Raw genomic sequence first — 9,512 nt, 5'->3', positions numbered from 1 at the left:
GCTCGGCGAACAGAACCACAACAACGAGCACCCGATCTACAAATCTTCTCACAAACTGTGTGGTCATTGCCTTAGTGCTGTTTGTCTGAACTTGTTTGTAAATTTGATTGTCACATTTTCTGTATTACAACAGTGAATTCAAATTTACTTCACAAGCACTTGAGTTATCTTGAATTGTAAAAGGTAATGCACAAGTGCAAATTCTTTCTTCGAACCCTTTCAATGCTAAAGCATCCCAGCTCTCACATTTACAGCCCATATGTATAACAGAAAAACCTCTCATTCATTATATGTAAAGTCACAGAGAGCTTATAAGCAAGTTGGTAAGTAATGTAAGGCTGCAGGAAATGTAGATTCCTAACTGATGCTTGATCTTATTGTCTTTCACTACCCTGTCTGCTCAACCCCAGTAACCTCTTGTTACTCCCAGACTACTACCTGCCCAATCCCAAATTCAAATCTTCAATTTATTCAATTCACATTCCCAATCCCTAAATGCTTTTAGATCCATCTCTTCTCAAGAGGTTCATATATGGGATAGAAAGGCAATACGATACTGCTTGGCTTGCTGTCGTCATGTAAGCACTACCATGAGATCCTGACTGGGCAGATCTGCCTTGCAATCACTTCAATAACTAAACATAAAAGGCAATATACAGCTGGATTGAAGTAATACCATAATGATAAAATGGTGTTGAGATTGAGTGATGAAGAGTTGTGTAGAAGCTTGGCTACTGGCAGAGGGACAAAGGAATGCTTGGATCTCAGAAAGCTGCCACTGAAAACTACTGAAAAGCAGTAACGAAACAGGCCCCAGCTGAAGAAGTGGGTAAGATGCACGTGCTAGGAGAGGAAAAATTTCAGCCAAACTGAAATGAAAAACGATTAAAACAACTGAAGTTTAGATTACTTACAGTATGGAAACAGGCCCTTCAGCCCAACAAGTCCGCACCAACCCTCCGAAGAGCAACCCACCCAGACCCATTCCCCTACACCTAACACTAGGGGCAATTTAGCATAGCCAATTCACCTAACCTGCATATCTTTTGGACTGTGGGAGGAAACCAGAGCACCCAGAGGAAACCCACGCAGACACAGGGAGAATGTGCAAACTCCACAAAGACAGTCACCCAAGGTGGGAATTGAACCTTGTCTCTGGCACTGTGAGGCAGCAGTGCTAACCACTGTGCCACCGTGCTGCCCACAAGTTATTCCCCATAAAATCATAGTGATGTACAGAACGAAAACAGATCCTTCAGTCCAACTCATCCATGCTGAGCAGATATCCTAAATTAATCTAGTCCCATTTGCCAGTACTTGGCCCATATCTCTCTAAACCCTTCTTATTCATATACCCAACCAGATGCCTTTTCAATGTTGTAATTGCGCCAGTTTCCACCACTTCCTCTGGCTGAAAATGTTGCCCCTTAGGTGCCTTTTAAATCTTTCCACTGTCCCCCTAAACCTATGCCCTCTTGTTCTGGATGCCCCCACCCCAGGGAAAAGACCTTGTCTACTTATCCTATCCATGCCTCTCATGATTTTAAAAACCTCAATAAGGTCACCCCTCAGCCTCTGACACTCCAGGAAAAACAACCTCAGTCTATTCAGCCTCTCCCTACTGCTCAAACCCTTCAACACTGGCAACATGCTTGTATATCTTCTCTGGACTCTTTCAAGTTTCGCAACATCCTTCTGAAAGAAGGGAGACCAGAATTGCACGCAGTATTCCAAAAATGCTAGCTCTGTTTCTAGAGTGCAGGTAATCAGGTATGAGCAGAGGTAAAGGGAGTAAACATCAACTTCCTAACTTGGATCACTTTTAATATTTTTAAAGTAAACCTAGATTGAAATAATACTTTAATTAAACAGGAACTTAGAACATTTAACTGATGAATTAATATAATTGCCGATGTTGCATTATTACTCAATTCAATAATGACTTTCATGAATGGAACAGATGTGAAACAAAATTGCTGGAGTTTAAATATCTTTACTGATCAGGTTTGAGTATGACATATATAAGGTGATAACCTGGGGATCCTCCTGTGGTGCAAAAGTCTTGTTCCTGCCCCAGGATTAGGAAGCCCAGGTTCAAGTGCTAACTACTCCAGAAGTGTGTAATAACACACTCTGAGCAGATTGGTTAGAAAAATAGTTTAAATAATTTTTAAAAAGTGATAAACACTTAATATATGTTGTTACATGACTCTTTTGGTTCCATGTTTCCATTCTAGGCTGCTTTTTCTCCTGTGTATCTGACGAAGGTTCTTATTCCAAAGTATCACTTGAAGTTGAACGCACAAAAATGCATTATCAAAGGAAACTAACATTCAATCTGATATTGTACTTCAGAGTATCCAGTGGGAATGTTCATTAGTAATACTTTTTAATATTATTAATGCTGTAAAGATTTGGTGGAAAGAAAATCTTTCTTGGTGAATTTCTTGTGATAACTTGTCAACGGTTCCTATTAGTACAGAAAATTAGTAATAACAATGGTTCTATACATGTTCAGCCTTGTTTGATTTGATCTCAAATTGGTTCTAAACTTTATTTTTAAACTTCCAAACACAGAATTGCCAATTCTGGTATGCACAAACATGTTATTGCCTAGTTAGGACATCATTTAGCATGGTATCCAGATAAGTGAACTGAATGATGATATTTCAGGATGAATTTCCTTGGAGTTCTTTCCATTATGTTGCTAAAACTAGGAGGAAGTTCTGTTTACACGTTTAAATGGGATCTTTAACAATCTTGGAGTAGTGTGGAGGGGGGCAGAGGGGTATTCAAAGAAATGCATCCCCTTATTAACAATAGATAAAAATAGAAAAAAGGAACAAAAATGAATCTTAACCTCCAAATGCACACACAGCCGTCTGGAAATAGAAGAGCAGTAATGTGGAATACCATGTAGCAATTTCTATGGACAATTTTCATGAGCTGAGTAGAGTTATTAACTTATTACGTTTTTGTTACATTAAACATTATGAACCTGAACTGCAGTAATGTTTTCAATTTTTGTTATTATGACTAGATTTAAAAGTATAGTTATATGGCTAGGAAATATTTTCAGAGATATGAGCCAAATGCAGGCAAATGGGATGAGTTCAGTTTAGGAAACCTGATCAGCATGGACAAGTTGGGCCAAAGGGCCTATTTCCATAGTAAGTATAAATGCTTAGGAGGTTTTAGCAGGTTTAAAAATGAACAATCCCTCGGTCTGAATAGTTGTATGCCACACTGCTGAGGGAGATGAGTGAAGGGTTCTGACCCAAGTTTTTAAATCCTTTATGGCAGCAGGGAAAGTGCCAGAGGACTGGAGGACAGCTAATGTGGTTCCACTTTCAAGAAAGGTAGTAGAGATAAACTAAGGAATTACAGACCAGTGAATCTCACATCAACGGTAGGGAAACTATTAGAGAAAATTCAATGAGCTCTGGAGTGGCAGCAGCATCTTCAGAGGCAGCGTGGCTACAGAGTCAGCTGGCCTGTGAAGCCTGGAGTGGGTCTCTCACTTCTGCATGGCATGGGCTGGTGTCACCCGGAGTGGTGGAGAAGGGAAAGTTGGACTCTCTTTAAGTTATCTTTCTCTATTTTTAATTTTATTTTAGGTTAATGTGAATGGTGCTATGCATGGCGATGGTGCACACTTTTTGCTATATTTTATATTGATTAGATGGAATACACATGATAATAAATGATTCAATAAATGAAGGAGAGAATTAATCTCCATCAAGTTTGGTCAAGATAGTTGGCATGACTTTATCAGAAGAAAGTCATGCCTAAAAAATTTATTAAATTTTTCAAAGCGGCGTTCAGTTGTGTAGACAAGGGTGGTGTAGTTATTGTCATTTTATGAATTTCCTCAAAGCTTTTGCCAGGGTCTCATTGGTGAGAGTGATCAAGACAATAAAAGAACATGGGATCCTGGGTAATTTGGCAAGGTGGATCCAAAGTGAGCTGAGTGGTAGGACACAAACAGTTCTGAAGAAGGGTCACTGAATCTGAAACATTAACTCTGCTTTCTCTCCACAGATGCTGTCGGTTCTGCTGAGTTTTTCCAGCAATTTATGTTTTTATTGCAGATTTCCAGCAACCGCAGTTCTTTTTTTTGTTTAGTACTCAATGAGTGGCAGGATAGTGGAAAGCTCAGAGGAGTAGAGGGGTCTTGGGGTCCTTGTCTACAGATCTCTGAAGGTAGCAAGGCAGGTTAGTAGGGTAATAAAGAAATTTGCCTTTATCAGTAATAAAGTCATAGAGATGTACAGCATGGAAACAGATCCTTCAGTCCAACTTGAGCATGCCAACCAGATATTCCAACCCAATCTAGTCCCACCTGCCAGCACCCAGCCCATATCCCTCCAAATCCTACCTCTTCTTATACCCATTCAGAATTCCTTTTAAATGTTGCAACTCCACCACTTTGGCTGCTCATTCTATACGCACATCGCCCTCTGCATGAAAAAGGTTGTTCCTTGGGTCCCTTTTATATCTTTCCCCCTCACCCTAAACCTATGCCCACTAGGTCTGGACTCCCCCATCCCAGGGAAAAGACTTTGTCTGTTTATCCTATCCATGCCCCTCATGGCATAAATTATAAGAGTAGAGAGGTTATATTGGAGCTGTACCAAACTGGTTAGTCAACAGCTTGAGTACTGTTTGCAGTTCTGGTCATTGTACTATTGGAAGGATTTGATTGTTCTGGAGGGGGTGCAAAGGAGATTCATCAGACTGTTTCCTGGGATTGACAGTTTAATCTTAAAGAGAGGCTGGATAAGTTTGGGTTGTTTTCTTTCCAGCAGAGAAACTGAGAGGGAACTGGTTAAAGTGAATAAGATTTTGAGGACCATGGACAGAGTGGATAGAAAGCAGCCGTTGAACAGTCAGTAATGAGGGAACAGTCAGTAGTTTTAAGGTGAAAGTCAGGATGTTTGGTGGGGGGCTTGAAGAAATTTATTTTCACACAGAGGATGGTGTGAATTTGGAATGCAGTACCTGGGAGGGTAGTAGAGGTGCTTTAAAACACTTTCACAAGCTTTAAAAAGTACTTGGATGAGCACTCAAAGTTTTGGGCTTAGTGTGGGAAAGTGGAACGAGTGTTAGGTAAGTATAGTTGTAAATTTCTGGTGGTACAAACTTGATGGTAGTGTGTGGTTGCATTATTGTAAGTTATATTTTGTTATTTCCAGTTGTAGCACAAAAAGTGGAAACCAGAAATTTGTACAATCTGAAACTCTCAGCATGCAGTTAATGGGCCTTGGAAAAATGAAACCCTAAGCGAGCTAATATTTTGACACCTTTTCTTTGAATATGTTGCAGTATCAGAGAAAATAACCCACCTTTTCTGCTGCTATTTATAAAAAAACAACCTGCAAATTAGTTTGCATTCTCTTAAAAAAAATTACTAGAAGCCTCAGCAAAGAAATCAACTCGTCTCACTGACTACAAGTTTATAGTTTTAATTCTACACTCTTAAGCAGAGCTCAGTAAAGGTCCATGCATTAAAACAAGATAAGATGTATTTCATGAATTGACTTATTTATTGAGAAACTTGATTAAACTTACTTGGCAGCAACCATCTGCCTTGGTAACTGCAGGTCTACCTGATGATCTGTGTGGGAAAGTGGGAATTATTTTATGTTTCAATGGAGCTACTGGAGAAATAGGAAATAACTGTACAGTTAGGATGGGCTTCACCTGGATTGAAGTGGGACCAATGTTCTATTCAGAGGAAAGATTAAATAGGGCTACCACTAGGACTTTTAGTCTAAAAAAATGGTATGGCTGGGCAACCTGGCAGAATTAGCCAGGTTTCTGAAATTAAAACAAATAGGAAATCAAAAAGGTCAGAACAAGGATAAGAAACAAGAATGGTGCAAATGTTCACAGAACAAATGTAAGTAAAAAGTGGAAGTTTTATATCACTGTTAAAAATTGAAAGCAGTAACTCATAGCGAAGAATTGAATGTCATCAGAACAATTGAAACATGACTACATAAAGAACAGGTCTGACAAATATATTTATGAAGTTATAACTTAATCTGAAAATATGGGCAAAAAACAATGTAGGTTTGGCTAGTTAATTAACATCATAGCAGTCGGAAAAAGGGACATTGGAAATGAGGGTTACAAACAGAATCCAAGTAGATGAAAATAAAAAAAAGAATCTATCATTCTATTAAAGCTGATTTGCAAACCAAGTTAAAATCATCCATGAATATTAAGCTATGTTTTAAGGTAAAGATTGAGAAGGACAAAGACCAAAATTGGAAAAATATGACAAATAATATTTTACGGAAGGAAGAACAGAGCCGAGAAAGACGTAAAGGAAAAAGAAGTTTTTTCGGAGTTATAGATCAGCAGTGGAAAACATTCAAAATGGTAATCAATTAAATCCAAAAGAAATGTATCCCATTAAAAAACAAAGAGAAACCTAATCAGTAATGACATACCATGGATCATTAAGAAAGTAATAACAAGCAAAAATAAGGAGAATAAGGTACATAGACAACAAAATTAAAAAAAACTTGCAGAATATGAAAATTTTAGGAAACAAGGTTAAAAAGGTGAAGAGAAAGTATGAAGCTGACTTTCCAAAGAATATAAAAGGAAGCAGTAATATATTCTGCAGACATAAAAATAACAGAATGTTGTCCATGCTTTGGATACTTTGACCAGTTTGTGTATAAAAACAACTGACCCAAGAACTTTGGTGAGGTGGACATATTAACATAGGCTTTGTTTGCAGTACAATTCAATTTTATTAACAAACTGTGAGCATTTCCCAAATTCCCACAATATTTACTCGATATCTAGTTCTGTCCTTCTGAGAAAAGATATTATCTGCCATGATCCATGTGTTTGAGCTGGGCCATAGGAATCTTCTTCCTCTCTGGCATGGAGATGGTTCCGTACCATGAAGGTGGGTCTCATAAGTCAGGACAAATCTTCTCCTGGGGCTTTCTGGGTTGCCTCATGGTCTTCTGCCATGGATTGTGCTGCTGGCCTGTGAGTCTTAAGTGGGTCTTGCTATGAGTCTTTGCTGAGGGGGTGATTTCCTGGTGTGTGTTCCTAACCCAGCTCAAAAGACACCTTCACAAATGTTCTGTGGCCTTTGGAATCACGAGCTGGTTTCAAAGCATGTAATGGAGTCACACCAACACCCTTTTGTTGTTGCCATTCTGGGGAAGTGTAAAGTGAACATCCTCACCTACCATCCCACCAAATCAACATCCAGAGTATCATTAGCTGCCATTTCTATCACCATCAATGGTTTATCACTATCAGACACATATTTCCCTCCCCTCCCTTGTCAGCCTTAGACAGGGATGTTACCTCTGAGATACCCAGTTCACTCTTCCTTCACTCCCAATATGTCTGCAAACTCTCATGGCATCTTCACCTGCAATACCAGAAGTTGTAACACCTACGCGTGTACTTCCTCCTCCTCACCATCCATGGCCCCAAAAAATACTTCCAGGTGAAGTGTCAATTTTTCTGCACTTTGCTCAGTCTAGTCTACTGTTTTCATTGCAGGGAGAAAGTGAAGACTGCAGATACTGGAGAGCCAGGAAAAGCACAGCAGGTCAGGTAGCATTCAAGGAGCAGGAGAGATTCATTGCTCACTAAGTGGTTTCCTCTACATTGAGGAAATGAAGCGCAGACCACGTGATAGCTTTACAGAACCATAAGACATAGAAGTGGAAGTAAGGCCATTTGGCCCATCAAATGGCTGATGGGCATTTCAATGCCGCCTTCCCGCACTCTCCCCATATCCCTTAATTCCTTGCGAGATTAAGAATTTATTAATCTCTGCCTTGAAGACATTTAATATCCTGGCCTCCACTGCGTTCCATGGCAATGAATTCCACAAGCCCACCATTCTCTGGCTGAAGAAATGTCTCTTCATTTCCATTTTAAATTGACCCCTTCTAATACTAAGGCTGTGCCCATAGGTCCTAATATCCCCGCCTGATGAAAACAAATTCCCAGCGTCCAGACTTTCTAAGCCATGCATTATCTTGTAAGTTTCTATTAGATCTCCCCTCAATCTTTTAAACTCTAATGAATACAATCCCAGGATCCTCAGCCGTTCATCGAATGTTAGGCTTACAGTTCCAGGGATCATTCATGTGAATCTCTGCTAGACACGCTCCAGTACCAATATGTCCTTCCTGAAGTGTGGGGCCCAAAGGTGGACACAGTATTCTAAATGGGGCCTAACCAGAGCTTTATAACATCTCAGTAGCACATTGCTACATTTACATTCCAACCCTCTTGAGATAAATGACAACATTACATTTGCTTTCTTAACCACTGACTCAACCTGCAAGTCAACCTTTAGAGAATCCTGGACTAGCACTCCCAGATCCCTTTGTACTTTGGATTTAGGAATTTCCTCATTGTTTGGAATTTTCTCATTGTTTAGAAAATAGTCCATCCCTGTATTCTTTTTTTCGAAGTGCAAGACCTTGCATTTGCTCACATTGACTTTTAATCAACCATTTCTTGGAACACAGTCCTAAACTGTCTAAATCTTTCTGCAGCCTCCCCACCTCCTCAGTACTACTTGCCTGCCCGCCTAACTTCATATCATCAGCGAACTTCGCCAGAATGCCCCCAGTCTCTTCATCCAGATCATTAATATATAAAGTGAACAGCTGTGGCCCCAACACTGAACCCTGCGGTACACCACTTGTCACTAGCTGCCAATCTGAAAAATAACCTTTTATCCCAACTCTCTGCTTTCTGTCAGACAGCCAATCCCCAATCCATGCCAGTAGCTTACCTCGAACACCATGGGCCCTCACCTTACTCAGCAGCCTCCCATGAGGCACTTTATCAAAAGCCTTTTGAAAGTCTTGGTAGATAATATCCACTGGGTTTCTCTGGTCTGACCTACTTGTTACCTCTTCAAAAAATTCTAACAGATTTGTCAGGCACAACCTCCCCTTACTAAATCCATGCTGACTTGTTCTAATCTGACCCTGCACTTCATAGAATTTAGAAATCTCATCCTTAATGATGGATTCTAGAATTTTACCTACAACCGAGGTTAGGCTAATTGGCCTACAATTTTTCATCTTTGTCTTGTACCTTTCTTGAACAAGGGGGTTACACCAGTGATTTTCCAAACATCTGGGACTTGCCCTGACTCCAGTGATTTTTGAAACCAAAGCCTCCACTATTTCTTCAGCCACCTCCCTCAGAACTCTAGGATGCAGCCCATCGGGGCCAGGATATTTATAAATTTTTAGATCTTTTAGTTTTTCTAGCACTTTCCCCTTTGTAATGGCTACCATACTCAACTCTGCCCCTTGATTCTCCTTAATTGTTGGGATATTACTTACATCTTCCACTGTGAAGACTGACGGAAAATACTTATTAAGTTCTTCAGCTATTTCTTTATTTCTCATCACTTGCCTTCCTGCAATAATTTAGAATGGCCCAATTTCTACTTTTGCCTCTCATTTGTTTCTTATTTATTGAAAGATGCTTTTACTATA

Source organism: Chiloscyllium punctatum, chromosome 1 (assembly GCF_047496795.1).
Source record: "Chiloscyllium punctatum isolate Juve2018m chromosome 1, sChiPun1.3, whole genome shotgun sequence".
NCBI lineage: Eukaryota > Metazoa > Chordata > Chondrichthyes > Orectolobiformes > Hemiscylliidae > Chiloscyllium > Chiloscyllium punctatum.
The sequence above is the reverse complement of the archived record's forward strand: the minus strand, read 5'-3'. Positions refer to the sequence as shown.